Below are 18,534 nucleotides of genomic sequence, written 5' to 3'. Positions count from 1 at the left end.
CCCTGGCTCTGCTCTGCCCTGCTCTGCACTGCTCTGCTTACCCTGCTCTACTGCTCTGCCCTGCCCTGCTCTGCCCTGCCCTGCTCTGCTCTGCTCTGCTCTGCTCTGCCCTGCTCTGCCCTGCACTGCTCTGCTCTGCTCTGCTCTGCCCTGCTCTGCTCTGCCCTGCTCTGCTCTGCTCTGCCCTGCTCTGCTCTGCCCTGCTCTGCTCTGCCCTGGCTCTGCTCTGGCTCTGCTCTGCTCTGCTTTGCCCTGCCCTGCTCTGCAGGGACCTGCCCAGCCCACACTGACACTCATGGGGTGAGAACGAAGCTGCTCTCAAATCTGGAGAAGTGCTGGCAACAAACAGATGGTCCCAGAGGAACTGTACCTACTCGTGTTGGAGAGACTTGAACCTGGTTTTGCTGATTCACATTTCACTTCACACCCTGTAACAGTGTGTTTCTGCACTCAAAGGGTTCAAAATCCCCCCAACAACACAGGGAGCCTGTGCAGGCACAGCACTCACTGCCACTGAGGAATTCTGCACAACCTGAACCAAAAGCTGTCTTGGAAAAATGAAAGGGGACGGGAAGGTTTTTCAGACTTCACTGCCCATTTGAGTGAAGTCTTGCTAAGAGGAGCCTCCAAGACTCTTCATTTTCAATTCAATTGTCAATTCAGACATGAAATACTTGTTGCCCCTTCAGTTGACTTTTGCTTTTTAGCCTACACTTGCTTTAATTTCCTTCTGCTTTGACAGACAGTGCAGTAAAACAAATCCTGACCATGGGCTAAGAAGGCTCAGAGTCTCTTTTTTCATCGTTAGTGACAACTTCTGCTCTGAACTCACATGGGAACTATGGCAGACTCCATTCAGAGCCAAATCCTGAAGTGTAGAGCCAAAATCCAAACTCATTCTCAATTAAGAAGTAATCATGTAGCCAGCAAAGCTGCCACATCACAAACACAAGAATTACCTTCCCAGGTACTACTCAGGCAACATCTTCTCAGGCTGGTGACAGTTTGCACTGAGTGAGAACCAAGGAAAGACTTGGAGCCCTTCAGGCCTTGTCCCACACTGATTACATGAGTAAAACCATGACATGTTCGACAGCACAGACAGTAGAAATAAAGGAATACTGACATTTCAAAAGCAAAGATCACTGTGTCTTTTCTATTTGCAGAGAGTAACAGTCTCCAATTTTAGGCTTCTGCTTGTGGTGCCCAAATTAGGAAATTAAATACTTAATGAAATTTCCAGAATTGGAATCAAAGAACCTACAGAGAAACCTGCCCTTCCCCACAGAGCACTGCTAGGAGCTTTGGAAAATAATCCCCACCTTGTTGGTAGCTATTCAATGACAGCACTAAAATTACTTTGAAAAGAGTCAGCAATTCATTAGAATTTTTTCTCCTGGTGAAACAAACAATTTTATCAGTCCCAAAGAAGTTTTCCACTCCCCATGTTCCTGGCTTTTTGACTGAAGCACACTCTCAACTCCTGCATTCTTTAACTAGTCAAAGAATAGAAGGCAAAACTCCTTTTTAACTTCCTCTTTGTGCATCCAACTGGAATTTGAGCCTGGTGTTCTCCTGGAAGACAGGGAGCTGTGTATTGGCCCAACCCACCCTTCCTCACATCAGTGCAAAACAAAGGCAGGACTGCACTTCATGGAGAAGGATTCTCTTCCTACTGAAGCAAAACCTCCCAAAAATTCCAGCAAGGTCAGCAAGGTCAGCTGGTTGCTCTTCTCTGTTCTGTGCAGGTGCATAGCTGAGGATGGGCAATATGTTTAAAATGGACATACTCTTGCTTGGGCATGGCTCTCTATTTCATCCACAGGAGATGAATGTTGGTTGCAAACTTTAATGTTGGTTTTTTCATGCATATTTTTCTCGTATTCTCGAACATCATCCATAGTCATATCTGTAAAAAGTTCAAAATTGTTGGCATTTTCCATTGATTCAATGCAAACTTGATTTTTTTTTTAAAGAAGGTTCTAGGAACACAAAGTCTTTCAGCAGAAGCCAACAAAGGATTTTGAAAAAAAAGCAAGGAGCAACTAGCTTTATGAAAACTGACTCATAAAGGTAGTTGTGTCAGCCAAGGAAGGTGCAAGAAGGTTAAGTCAAAGGGAGTCAGAGAACAGGAAGGAGTGGAAATTGTTCAGGAGTATCTGTGTAATGTAAGGGAGGCAGAAAGTACTGAAGTGCAGGTCTTGGCAAAGGCCACGATCTTCTAAAGAGGCTTTAGAAGATCCCTTGGGATGGAGGATAGATACAGCAATATCAGAAACATTTACTTACCTTTCCAGCACTTGCAAAGAGATGTTATGTTACCTTTGCATTGTACATGTCATAACCACTCTAGAGCCCACCCCAGCCTGGACTCCAGAAACTAACACTCACCTGCCCACCCCAGCCTGGACTCCAGAAACTCACCCGGTGAGTGAGCAGTGATGTGTTAATGGTTGTGCAGCCTCAAGCAATGCAGTGACTACAAGAACTAGGCAAACCCCACAAATGAGGCAGATCCCCCAGCAGGACCATCTCCCACTGCACAGACCTGCCTGGAGGTGTCCAACCAGCAGTGTCAGGTGCTGCTGTGTTACACCAGCCCAGACTCCACAATTCCAGTCAGAACATAAAAAATCCAGTAACTGACTCGTGCCCTCACCCTTCTGAGTATTCCCATGCTTTCAGTAAATCCCCTGGGGAGCAAGGAGTCAGAACAAGAAGGATGCCAGGATTCTGGTCTGTCCTTTACAAGGGTTTGGTAACTTCAGAGCCTCATAAAAACAGCCATCAAGTTTTTACTCATAAAACTTACAGAGCATTTTATTAGCACAGGCTGCTCGTAAACGGGTGCCCCTTTGGTCATGTACACTGTGATCTGCTCTTGGGGCTCTCATTTTTCTTGAGTTTATTATGTGCCACTGGGATCTGTGAATTCCTCTATCACACCACTCCTTGTTCTGTGCTCCTGCTCCATTTTGCCAAGCAGCTTTTAAGGAAAGATACAACCTCAGCTCTTACACTGGCTGCACAATGCCACAATTCATCAGTAAAAAAGAAATGCAGCCTGAAATCCTGATGAAAAGGAAACATGGAACATCACTAACTCGTCCACTTTAGCCTTTTACTGTTATCTGGAACGAAAAACAAGCTCACAAGCCATGTCAGTAACATGCTAGGGATGCACTTTGCCAAGCACAGAACATGCTCTTTATTAGTAAATAACACTGAGAAAATATTTTCTTTATAATAAAGCTAAATCCAGTGTAGATTTACTGACAAGACACATTCATACTTACAGTGCCAGTAACAATAACCAGTTACACCCTGACACAACACACTGATTAGTAACTGAGGCTGATTATTTTTGATTCAGTTTAGCTGACTATCATCATCTCCAGCTCCTTCTGGAACTTTTGTTTTAAAAGATGGTAACAGACACTTTCAACCTGATACTTTTGATGTTGTGTACTGAGTCTTTCTTCCTATCTGTCTTGGCAAGCTCAGAATTTCAAGGTTTGTACTTTGCCTGACAATTAAGCTCTAACAGTACACACTGTATTACTTAGCAAAAAGTCTCACTGTGGCAGTAAAAACCCACAAGATAATTGTGGGTTTATCACAATATTTCATTTGTGGAAAGAGCATTTTTGACAGGGTGATTTCAGTCAGGAACAGAATCTCTGTGCTGAAATGTTTCTGAGCTAAACCCACTCAGTATGTTGAACTTCATGGCTACTCATTTGTCACCATCACCAGTGACTCTGCTAAAGTGCACCTGACACTTTTGCTCCCCTCTAACATTCTCTGTCTCACTGTAACAGATACTTTGGATAGATTTGGGGCAAATTTATCTGCTCAATTTTTACATGCAGTCAGGCTGCTTTATTTAGAGTTACCAGTTTCCCTGACTTTGCCCAGGAAAAGAACAGATCACTGTATTTCAGGTAAAAAAAAGGCCTAAAATAAACCCCATGATAACTCTTAAGAACTCTCCCTGGATACAGAATTCTCTTACTGGTTTATGGCTATCCCAGAATAGAAGATATCTTTAGCAGTTTTCAGTATTTTTATGATCATTACAGCACAAGATTTTCATGCAGTATTAGATTTATAAGAACATTGTTATTTCCACAGCAAATTTTTCTCTATTTCCAAAAGAGGAGCACGGTGAGTTGGTTCCCAGGTTCCAAGCACAGTTGTGCAGGGCTGTGGAGCCACTGGGACAGGTGAGTTTGCACCAGTGGTGCCCAGTGACTGCACTCACAGTGGTTCTGGGGTTGATGGGAGAGGTCTCACTCCCCCATGAATGCCCAAATCAGTGTTTCCTGAAGCTTAAGGAGGGTCTAAATTTATCCCCAAGTCCCTGCTGTGATACAGGAATGTCTCAGAACCTGTTCCAGAAGTATCTGTGGGTATGGATATGTCTTACTGAAAACACATGGCAAAGGCACAAACCCTGTGAGCTGATTTTGTGCTGTAATTGGCTGCTTTGATATTCAGATTGCTCTGTCCTGGAATTGCCCATTCCCACAGCTGGCTCATGGATCCCCAGCACTTTTTGCATGCAGCTGCTGCTGAATCAGACCCAGTAGGCTTTATGCTCAGAAAGGATGTTGAGCTCCATCTTTTCTTTACTGCGATCCATATTAATGGTTTAAAACTTTCCCCAAAAATCTGGAATTGTGCTGGTTCAGAGGCCTTAGGGGTTTGCAGTATGGAAATGACTGCATGTTAGTGCAGCCTTAGTAAGAAGGTTTCTTCCAAGCCTCATGAGGTTCTCCACAGAGATGACTCCTGGCAGTGCAGCTCCCACCTGCCTGCAGAGCAGGGTGAGGGCACTGGAGCAGATCCACAGTGATGTTGGGATGCAGAACCATGCCTGGATGCTGCCTAAATCCAACCTACTCTGGCTACAAAGAATCTGCTGCAAATGAGCTCTGCATGTCCCAGAGAAACTGAGCATAGCTCCACCTCATTCATGAACAACTCACAGGAAGATCACAGAATCAAGAAATGGGTTGGAAGGACCTTAAAGATCATCTCATTCCACCCCCTGCTATGGGACACCTTCCCCCAGACCAGGCTGCTCCAAGCCCTATCCAGCCTGGCCTGGAACACTCCCAGGGATGGGGCAGCCACAATCTCTCTGGGCACGATGGGCCACAAAAGCAAACAGAAATCTGTTGTTAACTGCCTTGAGCTCTGCATCAGCCCTTTGGGCTGAGCCTGGAGGACACTTACCATACCACTCATCCACCCAGGCGAACGCCTGCCGGTGCCCGATCAGGAGGATGTCTCTGACCACCTGCCAACGAGGAAAGGGTTAGACACAGCACCAACCAAACACCTCAGGAAGGTAACACCACTGTCTCTCAACTCTGAGAGCTCTGTGTCTAAGAGACATGCCCTGGAGACTCAGCCAAGGCTCTGAAGGGTCAGTCCAACCTCCCACTGAGGTTGCATCCCTGGATCATGTTGGCATGGGAATCCACTGGGAACATGGACAGAATCCATTAATCTTTGGGCAATTAGACATTCTGGATCTCTTCTTTTTCCTTAGTTTTTTTAAACATGTGGAAGGTCAATACTCTGAAAAATCTTTTCATTTGGCTCTTATGTCATTCATTAATTAATTTTTAGTAGACTGATTGGAAACTACCTGTTTTTAAGGAATTCTGTACATCATTGCTATGTGTATGGTACTTACGTATACTTATAAATTAGCTCCTATATTTATCACAGTATTGAAACTGCTATTGAGAGCTTTTCCCAACCTCAGGCCTGAGCAGCTCTGGGCTTTCTCAAGCTCATACCCAGAGATTAACTCCTTGGCTCTGCTCCAGATCTTTCAGACCTTGAGAGAGGTCCTAACACAGACTCAGCTGAGCCCCCAGGCTCCTACAGCCATAGCTACATTCCTCTGTGTGCTCAAGTTCTGCTTAGGTGAAGGGTAAGAAACAGCTCCTGTTTCACTGACCTTGTGTACAAATTGCTCTACTCTGGTTTGAAGTCCCCAGACTTCAAACTTCACAGTCACAAGTTTGTAGGAACACATAATGGGCTGGTGGGTCTCTCTCCAGCCTTCTTTCAATTGGCCTCTCCCAGTCTTCTGTGACTTGAAATATTTGGGATCCTGCAAAACCAAGAAAAGAGAGAGGGAAATGTCAGAGGGGAAGTTGTGTTTGTCAGTTTGCTAAAGAACATGTTTTGCTATGACATAAAATCTTAAAACACATTAATAAATATGATGAAAAATGAATAGGAAATGGAGTGAAATAAGCACTAGGATATACTAAAATCCAAACCTGGCAGCATAATTTTGGAGATGCATTGACAGTCATCTCATCTGGGACATTTGCTGCTATAGGAAAACACATTATTGCAAGTCATTACAGTGCAGAGCACTCCAAGGGTTATTTATGGCCTTTGGAAAAAAAAATGTGACTCCTTCAGAGCTGCTTTTCCACTCTCCCTCGGTGAGAATTACTTGTACTTTCTACTCATGCCTCTTCTCCTGAAATCGTGTCCAGTTGGAGCTTTGACACATCAACATTGCCCCTGGCAGTGCCATTTTCCGTTTTAGGTGAACTGAACACCCAGGTGAGCAGGTCAGTATGGATCTCCTCCAGTTCAGTCCTCTCTGCTTAGAACCAAGTTATGGACAGACATCAATTCCAATTCTGTCTCTCTTTCAGGAAGTGGAAAATCAAAGAAATTGGTGTTGAAATTACAACGTAATTTCATAAACCCATTAAAGACATGAATTCATCTTTAAAGTTTAATTTCATCTGCAGAAGATACAGTTTTATCTATCACACTGGTATTTTCCATATTGGTATAATTCCATTTCCCTTTATGTCTAATCCTGTTAATTATATCTTGTCAACAGACATTATTTCCAGTTAAGCATTGATTTTCAGAACTTGAAAATAATGTCACTTCAGAAAATTCCTAGTGGAGCTGCTAAAATCTGTCCTCAAGCAGAACCACCAGTCTGAGCTGTGTCCTGCCCCCAGGCTGAGAACTGGGAAGATCCTGGTTAGAAAAGCAGTTCAACATGTATTTAAATACGTGCTTAAGTTAGGTGCTAAATGGAAGTTAATCAGGAGAAAAACTAACAAAAAACTGATAAGACTACTCTGATCATTTTTTTTTTTCCGCTCAGTGTGAGCTTCTCTATCAGCATTCCTGTTTCCTAAGGCTTAGTTAACTCCTGACTTGGCTTCTGGATTTGTCCATAAACTGAAGCTCTGCCATTAAAGTTTCTCTGCAAACCTCTAATGAGGTGATAGTCTTTCCTCCCTGTGAAAGTCATTGCTTTTATTGCTGACACAGGCTGTGCTAAGTGGAGACTTTGAGCTCGCAGGGTAATAAGGTTTCAATGTTAAATCACCATAAAAACAATTCAGCATCATCATATATCAGAGCAGAACCCCCTGGACAGCACAGCTCAGGGTCACATTCTGCTGCCAATCTCAGCACAGCTTGACCTCAGGTGCAGCCACACGTTTTCTGCTTGAAGGAGCTGTTTTATAATTGATCATTGCCTGAAGCAATTAATGTAATAGTAATACTAAGAAAAGGGGAAAAGGGAAGAACTCAGACATAATACTCAGAGAGATGTACGTTCTAGTAGGTGGTTCCATGGAACAATTTCAGAAAATATGACTTCAAATATTCCTGCAAAATATTCTAGGGTAAAGTTACTATTTCTACAAAGGAAATAATTTCCTATAAGGCAAGACCTGCAGTTCCTTACACACACAGTGATGGAGCCATTGCCTGGATTAAACATTCATACACACTTCAATAATTCTGAGTGTTGTACTTTCTATCCCTTCAGAGAAAACCAGATCTGTAATGGACTAACTCCAGTGCAGTCCAAAGGGATTTAGTGCAATCAATCTGAATCAGAGACTGTACAAATCCAAATGAAATACCTGCCCTGCACCATTGCTCAGGAACAAGTCTGATCACTTGGTTTGGTTTGGGGAGGTTAACCAGCAGCCAAGGGGACACAGAATGGAAACCATTCTGAACACAACTCACCCTTGACACCACTCCCAGCTGCAAACTCCCTCACCAGTGCCCAGAGATGGCACCTCTGTGTCCTTTAATCCTTCCCTTCTTCCTGAGGGACATGGTGATTACTCAGGAATTGGCTGTGCAGCTCCAAGTGAAGAGCCAGGTGATGACAGACCCTTCGGGCAACCTACAGCAAAGAGCTTTTAGGGAAATTCCTGCCCTGCTGAAAACATTACCAGATTGATACTATAAAACTGCAGAGTGGTGAATGGGAGCCAAAGCTCAGAGGAACAGATTTCCAGACTGCTGTACAAAGATCAAGGTGTTAAAGACTTCACTGAGTGCTTCAAAGGCTGTGCATGAGCTCTGCAGTGGGATCTGAGATCCACTGTGATAACAGCAAAGTGAACTCCAGAGCTCAATCTCTGGGCCATCCATTCCAAGCACACAAGTGTTGGGCAGAGATGAGCTGCTGGAAGTAAAACTAGTATCACTGGGCTCTAACCCAGGTGCTAAAATATTAGGTGTTTAACAACATCTTGGATTATTTTAGAAAGACACAATTTCTGTCTCAGGAATTGCTTGTGTGATGGTTCACATGAGGAGATATATAGGGGTTGGGACTAGGTGATCTGTATGGTCCATTCCAACCCCTAAAGTTCTATGGTTCTGTGATTTGGGGGAAGAATCTCTATATTCATCTCTATCTTTTGCATGTATTTACACCTTTCCCATGCCATGCCAGAGGGAGTTTGGTGTGACCAGGACTGCTCATAGTTAGCCTTTCAGTGCCTGCTGCAAATCAGTCCACTGAAATCAGTGAATGATGTGCCTCACTCATGGGCTCAGATCAAGGTGCACAGCATGGAATCCTTTTGCAATGAGGCATATAAGGCCCTTCTAAAACAAAACCTGAGGCAGGGCTGATAACCTGCTGTTAAAAGCAAGTAGAAATGTGACTGGTGCCCAGCACTGCTTCTCCAGGCACTTGTGTTTGAAACACTTCTGCCCAAGACTACAACCCAGGTGAGCTGAGCTTTGCTCTGCTCCCACTGTTGTGTTGTTACTTAGATCATTGATTTTGTGTGTGCCTTATTTTTCCTCCTGGCCACCTCTGCCTTCCTTGCCAGAGCAGCCAACCCCAAAGAATACTGAGTCTGCTCACTACTTCCCCTTAATTTATCTACTAGCAAAATCCTCAATCTGTTTTAAATGTAATGGCATAGCTAAAATCTTTTTGTTTAAATAACCTTCTTGTCCTTTTATCAGACACAATTTATTAGGAAAGCCCATCTGGCAAATCCTTTAGCTAGAGGAGCAAAACCTCCTCTGTATTTGCAATACATTATTGCCAGGTGCAGAGTGATTTAAAAATAGCACTTCTGCCAACAAAGCAGAAACATCATAACCCATGAGCTGGGCTTAGCTGAGAATAAAATGTAAAATTACAGAGAAATAAAAGCCACAGTGTGCTGGGTATGGTTTCAGACACAGCACTCTCCCAGGGTCTCTGACAGACCACGAGTGCTGCTCAATGTGGTTATTGTTGGAGAGTCTATCAGCCAGCATTAGCATTTATTTACTCACCTTTCCTCATGCCCTGCAGATGACACAGGCATCAGGCAAGGAACTGTAACCCCTTTCCAGGAAGCAAACACCAACATGGCACTGTGTTGTTGCAATGGCTTTTCAGGATTAATTCTGAGCTGTTCTTTGTACTTAAATAATGAAATTCATGTGCTGTTTACAGAAAACCTACAAACCTGTGTGGCCATCCTTGCCCTGAGCTCTGCCATGGCACAGGCCATGACTGGAAGATGTCACACAATCCTGCAGCTGGCAGCACCTCCTTTGCCTGGACACTTTGTCAGCCTTGTCACTCCTCTGTCCTGACACTCACTTGCTGCTGTGTGGCCATTTCAGCATGGGCAAAGTCCCTGAGCTGCACATGCTGCCAGAGGGGGAAGCACATCCATCCTGTTCCTCACTGCAATGTCCCACAAACAAATCCTTCCTTCCTTCCTTTTAATTCCTTCCTGGATTCATCCTTTCAGACACCTATTACAATATATTCCACTACTCTGCTTTTGAAGTACAGTCAATTTTTTCCCCTTTAAGCTGAAGACCATTTTGTTTGATCTCGAATTTCAGAACCAATCCTTCATGGGTTTAATACCCATGATGTGGCATTTCAGCACCAGCTGGAGCTGCTAGGGTTTGGATTCCAGCTTTTATAGCCAGGGCTCAGGGTGGATTTGTTAATGTAAAGATGCTACTAGAGACATTTATGTGGAGTCATTTTTAAGGACTTTTTTTTTTTTAATTTCCATTAAAATGTATTTTCTGGAAGAGGCAGCTAAATACTTTAGAACTATAAATATTGGGACAGTTCTGAGGTGTTAAAATATGATAATCCAGCCAGTCTTTCTGTAAACTCTCATCTGAAGTAAGGGAAAGGTGCTGTTTGCTCTGTCCTGCACATAACTGCTGTGCTGACACTGTGCCCACACTCCCTGGGGCTGAGGATGACTCCAGCACCTTCTCCAACATGAGAGGTTTGGTTACCCCAAGAGCACCTGGACCCTGCTGAGCTGGACCTGTGCAGAGCAGCTGTGCTAAAGGGGGAGAGCAACTGAAGGAGAAAAGTGCAGCAGCTGCATAAAATCCTTCTGTTTGGAGGTAGCCTGAAAAGTTTATTCCATTTGTCCAGCTCTGCTCTGCTTTGTTATAAACAGGAAATGAAACACTGCTCGTTCTGAGAACTTGAATATGTTTGCACAGAACATTTTGCTCAGTAGCTCACATCTCTGCTAAATGTTTCGTTTCATGAATGATTCACTGGAGGCTCTCACTCCTCAGCACAGCTCTGTTTTATTCTTTTCTATAACTCAGATAAATATATCTGTCTATATGGGGAGCACAGGATGGATGGTGATACATATTCATCCAGGGTAAAGTCACAAGGGAGTGACTTGACAGAATGTACAACTACTCTTACCTGGTACATTCTCTGGACAGAAACAGGAAACTCTGATGTACATTCCCATTTGCCATGTGTTTCCTCACAGACAAACAGGCAAACCTGGTAGCTTGGACCTAGAGTCAAGATTTCCCCATTTGGAACCTCGCATTTAAACTTCCTAAAGTTTAGGGATTTTTAGGTCCATGCCTGTAAAACCTCCAGGATCTAAGGTGTGGCAGCACTGCTAAGTGTCCTGGTGGATATTGCACAAAGGAGTTTGAGGATGGTCATCAAGTTAAAATTAACTCATCTGATTGGGATGCCCAAATTGCTGCAGTTCTACCTCCTGCAGCCTTGGCCATGGGCAGAAATCCACCTCCATGGAAGGCAGAGTTGGACTCTGCAAGTGTTTGTAATAGCTCACAAAACTCTCTTCTCTTGGTGATTTCAGTCCTGCACTCACTCTGACAGATAAACCTTCCATCCCTAAGGGAGTTCCAATCACTTGGATGATTCTGTTCAAGAGATTCCTCAGCATTATTGGCAGAGGTTCCCTTGAAGAGTTCCTCAAGGAAACAACAGCTCTCCTTAAGCCTCCAGCTAACCACAATCTTCACTTTCCAATTCTAGTGACTATTTAGAAGAGAGAAAAGCAAATATGCACAAAGCTGAATTCAATCACTTCCCTTCAACTGTCAGGACATTTCCATGGAACACTTTTCCCCTCTCATCAGTGCCAGCACTGGTCAGAACGAGCTGTGCAATTCAAATGGAATATTACACTTAGGAGAATGGTTTATACATTTTGCCTTTTTATACCTGGATCATTATTATGTAAAAGAAAATGTGAGTAGGAGCAGAGATCTGGTTACCAGACTCATGTCAGGGCAAGTGAGAAGCTGTTTCTCAGCTCACAGGTGGTAGGACAGAGCAGTGGCTTCATTCCTCTGCCAGAGCAGCACTGAGGCAGTGTGTGAAGGGCTGAAATTATTTAAGTTGCTCTGTTACATGCAGCAATACAGCTAAATAATGACATTGGCTGTTAGAAACTGGAGTGTATTTTTAATTGAAGAGGGAGGCACTTTCGTCAGGATGGGAAGAAATGTAAAGCTCATTTCCAGAAGCTGCTAAGCACACTGACCCTGAGACAGAACTTGCTTTATTTTAAGCCTGTGAAAGAGCCACTGAAATGAAGAGATTACTGACATGCCTGAAGTTAAAATTGTGCTCACTGGTCTTTCTGGATGGGAGTCAGGACATTTATCCTGTGGGATCTAATTGTTAAATCCTTAGGATTGCACTTTGCTTTTAATCTTTAAACTTAGTATCAGTTCAGATTACATGATCTAAAAGCAGCTGAATTGTTGTTATTAGTGCCACTAAAACACCCTTTAAAAGCTTACACAGACTGGGGTTAGTTATCTCTGGAGCTGTTATTTGGGAAACCCAAACCCTTTCTCATTTGCACAGAATTACTTTTTTATGCTGCTCTGACTGCAAACAGACAGAAATTACAATTACAAACATAAAAAATCTCTTCACAGTCCCTGAATTATGTAAGAGGCCTCACCAGAAATGGGAATTTGGCTTCATGTGCATCATAAAACCCCCACAGTCTGTAAACTGGGGAAGAGACACAACCTTCAACCATTACTAATTCACGACCAGTTACAGCATGAGCACAGCTAAATGCTAAAGGTGTTCTTACTGTTCTGTGTGAATTCTCAAACACAGTTTGGTAGTCAACAGACAAATCATCCATCAGCACAGAAAAAACAACAGATGCTGAGCTATTTCTGTTATTCAAACCCATATAAAATTCCAATTTGCTTGGAATCAGGTCTAGATTTGTCTTTGAAACGACAACACAAAGACTCTGAAATTCTTTTCTCCCTTAAGACAAGGCAAGTTTTGTGTATTATGAGATTCATCACATGGAGATTATTGCTTAGTAGCAGGTTATTAAAAACAGGCAGGAAAGTTGCAGAACTGGATGTTACCTTGGTGTTTGAAATGCCTGAAGTGCACAGAGTGAGATAGCAAATCTCACACCATTTCTTTAAGGCACAGACAAACATTGACCTGGTCCAGAGCAGCTCACTCCAAACAGAGCTGGAATCCACAGGGCTCAGACCACAGGATGGGCCCAATTAGCTTTCCATGAGGTGTTACACAATTTGGGTACTAAACAGATGGGTTTCATTATCTAAGGAAACTCATAAAATTACTTTTCATTCTACTGCAGACCCAATTTTGGTTTGTGACCTGCACATAACATTTGAAGTAGGATCTATAAATGGAAGGTAACAAGTACCTGACTTTTTTTAGTCTGAAAACCATGTCTCCTGTAGTATAGAAATATATTCATTGGCAAGTCTTCACTTTCTAGCCTAAAAATGATCCTGTAGTCTCGTTTTGTAAAGTCAAGCAGCTGCCACACTCACTGCCAGCTATGAATAGAGACTTGGCTCCAGAGGTAATTCATATCTCCAAAATTAAATGCGAGCACAGATCTGATCATTCCTCTCTAGCTGCTTGTTGTGAGCCATCATTTTTCAACTCTGAGATTAAAACACTGAGACCTCATCTTCCTTTGCATGGTGGCTGCTGATTTCAAACAGTGAATTGCATTGACCTAGAAGAAACACACTCTGAAGAGCTGTGCTCCATCAAATATACATGGGAGCAATTTCCCAGGGAATTTTCGGAGAGTGACTGCGCCTGCTGCCATTGATGCTTTTTGGCAGATCTGCTGCAGTATGCAGTGTGCTTCAGTCCCTCTTGGTCTTGTGTCATTGTCACCTTCCAGCAACTGTGCATCAGCCTCCTTGTCACTGCAGCACATCTGTCCCTTGCTGGGCTTGGGCACTCTGCAGGGCTCAGTGGTCGGGGTGGGATGCAAATAAGGACAAAAGGGATGTTTAAAACTGCTCAGACCAGCAAACTCTTGAATTGAGCTTTATCATTCAAAGGAAAGGCCTTTTCTACTTCGGGTTCATTCATCTGAATATCAAAGGTCTGGTACAGCATGTGTTCTGATAAGGGCAGGGAAGCATTTCCAAAGGAATCCTCTGCAAAAAGAAGCTCAGGCTGCTGTCTGTGCCCTCACTGAGAGCTTCTCCAACAGCACTGACCAGCAGGATTCAGACAAAAATACAAAGGGGTTTGGTTGCTATCCAGGCTTTCCTGCAGCCTCTCCCCAGGGCACAACCAAAGCCTCACTCACCTCTGACTCCTTGTAATAGCGCTCAGGAATCTCATCACTGGCAATGTCGATGAAGCAAACTTCTCGCTCCAGGTCTTTAGCTTCTTTGTCAAAAATCTGCAAGAGTTAAAGAAATTCAAGGCTGTTTTAGAACAAACCCCTCACGAAATCCATCTGGAATGATGGTTATAGTGTTTTCCGTGACTTGAAACAGGAGGTATTTTAGGCTCGTGCCTGAACAGCTACTGAAGCTCCTGCACAGACACTGTCACGTTCTCCAGATTACTGCAGGTATCAAAGGGAAGAAAATGGGTGTGCTCAAGATCACACACAAACTAGGCAAGATTTACAAAAGTCTGAATGAATTATGCCACAGACATTTTTGGGAACATTGCACTCTGTCAGCTCAAGAGGCTGTTAAGTGTGACACACCACGTTCAGCTCTTCCTGCTCCCACTGCTGCTCTTCCTTGGACTTTTTGGATGGAGACTTTGACTACAAACAGTCAAGTCAGCAACTCAGATTGGTTTTGCTGTGCTTTCCAATCTCTGCACTAGCGTCCATGGCTGTGTGTGACTCCCTGGGCTCAGGGTGTTTCCAACCTTTTCACTCCAAGGACTATAACAACATGCAGATGTTTGTTTGCTGTGATCACTCAGCCTAAGCTGCTGTTACAGCAAGAATCAAAACTTTGGCTGAACTGCCCCACTGGAAGCTGCAAGCATCCCCTATCCATCTGTGCACACACAGAGCTCATCTTATCTCAGTCCTTTAGGACCTGGGTTGGAGCCCCAAGTCTCCTGTTCCGTGCAAGGCAATGGATGTGGATGCTCTGCAAACACAGGACATTTGCAGCTGCAGCACAGGATCCATCTGTGTGTCATAACTGAATTATTTAGGCATCTCAGTGACCCATGTGACTTGCACTGTGTCTGCAACACATTTCTCTCATGGTTCTGAGATGTGGAAACAGCACTGAGTTAAAAGGCTGCCATGAATTAGTGCCATGAAACTCAGGGAAGTTGTGCATACGCTGTCAGAATCAGTAAGAAGCTCATGATGTGCTTTTTCCTTCGGGGCACGATGTTCTATAGTGACATTTCCAGGAAGCATAAATATTTTGGGGGTTTATTTTTGTTAAAAAAGAAATGCAGTGAACTCTCTGTTGATTTAATTTCACTTAATTTCATCCTAGAGGAACAGTCAAAAATACCAAACGCCTGCAACTCTTCAGTAACAAGAATGCCACCCTATTATTGCTGCAAGCAATGGGGCTGCCCATTCAGAGCTCTCCAAGTGAGCAGAGGACTCCAGTGAACACAGCAGCAGCTGGTGAGGAGAGCATTGCCCAGGAAATCATAACTCAATACAGAAAAGGCTGAAGTTTGACTCTACAGTTCTAACTTGCCTCGGCAGTGAATAAAATAGGCAACACCGAAGGGTCCCTGAGCTGCACGTAACATATTCACGTGTCTGAAGCTGCAGCAGAACTGACAAAGAGAAACTTCAGCCTGGTTTTATTTCTGTACTGATTTTCCTTCTCCAATCCTTGTTTTGCAAAAAAAATGATGCTGGTTATTTGAACGAACTGGAGCTGAGAGGTCCTTCCCCTATAGTGCTCCTTCTCAGAGCTGGTACATTGTTGAAAATCACTGCTGTGTCTATATATATAATGTAAGTCACTTTTTATAAGCTTCCTCATTTGCTTTTTTCCTGAACAAACTCAGCAATGCAGAGCAGCTCACAATGAAATCAGTGGAGCTATTTCTGGAACCAGATGCATTTCACCGTAATCTGTATAAAATAATGGAGATTGCTCTTAAATGGTCATCACCAGGTCAGCTGAGGCTCTGACTGTGGATGGGGTAGGTACAAGCCTCATCAATTTAAGCACATGCAAATCTCTGCACATTTGCCAGGACTGAAATGGGGATTATTACCCAATGTCTCATCTGAAGAAACGTGCCCTGCTCTGTCCCAGGCTGGAGCCACATACTGCACCTCCCAAGATCTCTCTTCCAAGGGCTGAGATGGCAGTGGGGGTGACAGATGCCTTTGCCAATCTGTCAGAAGCAGGAGGAATTTTTCAACCTTTTCAATGCTGCCGTATTTGCTGCCGAGGCTGTCTCTGACCATTCCCTCCATTCCAGAATTTTGCTGAATTACATTCTCACTTCCCTTTGCTGACAGAACTTGTTGTCTAATCATTTATGCTTCTCCCCTTCTCAGATTGTCCTCACAAGATTTGCAGCTAGACATTTAATCTTCTCATTCTATCAGCAGTCGAAAATAAGAAGTCATTAGAGAACAAGACTGATTTCTTTCTTAGTTCTAATTCTCTTATTGCCTCTCCTAGCCACAGAGTCTGGGATTGTCTTAAACCCTGTAGGGAGGATGAGTTTATTGTGGTTGTGATCAAAGAGACTAGAGAAATTTAAAAGTTTTAAAGAAAAAGATTAAAGGCCACAAAAAGAAGCATAAGGCTCCCAATCTGTGCAACTGGATTTGCAAATGTGCAGAAACTGAATGGCGAGAACAATTTGTATCCTTAAGAAGATGATGTAGAAAGGCAGAATATTAAATATTATATTGGAAAGAACTGGACAGGCTTTACATTTGGCAGCCAAGAAATTAATTGAGATTGAGATACACAATCAAATGGAAAACAAAGAGCAATATTCAGGCTGAAGTGTCCTTTTTGCTGTGGGTTTTTGTTTTATATTTATTTATATATTTATATACTTCCCCTTCCTAAGAGGAAGGAAAACTCAGCATGGTTGAGACTAATGCACCCACAGAATGACAAAAAGTGGAAGAAAGGTTTCAATTGAGTCTTCTTTACAACTGTCACTAGTTTCTTCTGGTGTAAAAACAACAGAAAAACCAAACAAACACACAAATAAAATCCCCTGGCAGATGATTCCAGCACCTCAGGAGAGACAGCCCATAGGGGATACTGCAGAAATCTGAGTCCTCGTGGAGTCAAATTCAGTTCCTTCCTTTCCCTCCTGACCTACAATGACAAGTCCTAGCACATCCTCTGCTAGTGACTTCTCCTTTCCTGGTGGCCACAGCCAGCACAGAAATTCAGGTCATGACATGATGGGAGGTCAACAACAACTTTAACACTGTTTTGTCTACAAGCCTCTGCCATTTTTCATCCCTTTCTCAGGCTAAATTGCTGCCTCCAATTTCATTCAGGTGTAGTTAATCCAAAATTTAACTTTCACGGCCAATCCCCACAACCAACCTGGACCGGACAAACTGAGCCTCAAACTCCAATTTCACCCACAGCCACAAACTCCTCTGCCTCCTGCACTGCCAGGACTCTGGCCTGGCCTTGGTCCCTAACACCTGACTGTCTCTTGTGGTGGTTTTTTCTGTCACACAAGGGATTACCAGCTGGGAAAGTGTTGGGCTCTGTCTTCACTGCAAAATGGGATTTTTGACCAGCCTCAATACAAGTACTTGTGGTCAGGAGGCTGCAATGAGGCAGTGAATTGGTGTTAGGGGTGTAACTATGGTAAGAACTGCCAAGAATAATCCATTTTTTCTACAAAAAAAGCATAAAATATACTCTCCACCTTGACATTGTAATCTCCTGAGATTGGCATGGCCAGGACCACTGGCTGCTCTCAGTGCACTGCTCCAGCATCCTGGAGCAGGTTGTGTCACCTGGTCCAACTGGAGCTCTCATTTTTCTGAAGGAAAAATTTGGTCTAAACCAAAAGAACTCCAACTGAGAACTTGATCCATAGAGTTTATTCAGTGTGTAACTTTTCAGGAAGTCATATTCTGACCTCAGTTATCCCCAAAATCCCTTAATTTGCTTTTGAGATTTACTTGGGCAAAGATTACAGGAATTGACCAATTTCCAACCTGTTCACTGGCTAAAAGTATTTATGTGGACACAGATAATTGGGAGCATTTCTTCTAAGGAAAAAGATTGAATCTCTCCATGAGAGCAGAAAATTTGGCTCCCTGAACTGCAAGGGAACATCCCTCAGTGCCTTGGAGTGGGAGAAGCAGTTACTTTTTTCCCCTGTTGCTCCCTGCTCCTCTTATCTTCTTGTCCCAACTCCTCTGCTATTCCATCTCTTATAAAATACCTCATTTAGATGTGTACTTTCTGGACAGAGCAATGGATTTTTATGTAACTATGTCAGAGCAGTTTTGCTTCCAAGCCCAGAACAGACTATCGATAATGTTTACTGGGATGAGATTTTAAAAATTCACATCTAGTTCAAGTGCCAAATTTACTCACAAACCTCAGTGGTTCATTTAGAAGAATCAAGAAGTAGAAGCACAACCATATCACTTGTTCACACTCGCTGTCATCTGT

The 18,534-nt window shown here is 43.4% G+C and overlaps 1 pseudogene across 1 annotated transcript in view; it reads right to left on the bottom strand.

The window, feature by feature from the left end:
* Window positions 1-1,672: 1,672 nt before the first annotated feature.
* The window catches only part of LOC103802783, a 34,484-nt pseudogene continuing 17,622 nt past the window's right edge, over window positions 1,673-18,534 (bottom strand). Inside the window, exons 5-8 of the transcript XR_624752.1 lie at window positions 14,214-14,309; window positions 5,978-6,133; window positions 5,242-5,305; window positions 1,673-1,909 (exon numbers count right to left, since the gene is read on the bottom strand). The product of XR_624752.1 is annotated as a cytoplasmic phosphatidylinositol transfer protein 1-like (transcript). The remainder of the gene's footprint in view (window positions 1,910-5,241; window positions 5,306-5,977; window positions 6,134-14,213; window positions 14,310-18,534) is intronic.

Source organism: Acanthisitta chloris, unplaced genomic scaffold (assembly GCF_000695815.1).
Source record: "Acanthisitta chloris isolate BGI_N310 unplaced genomic scaffold, ASM69581v1 scaffold13825, whole genome shotgun sequence".
Classification (NCBI taxonomy): Eukaryota; Metazoa; Chordata; class Aves; order Passeriformes; family Acanthisittidae; genus Acanthisitta; species Acanthisitta chloris.
This window is presented reverse-complemented; position numbering and strand designations above follow the sequence as displayed.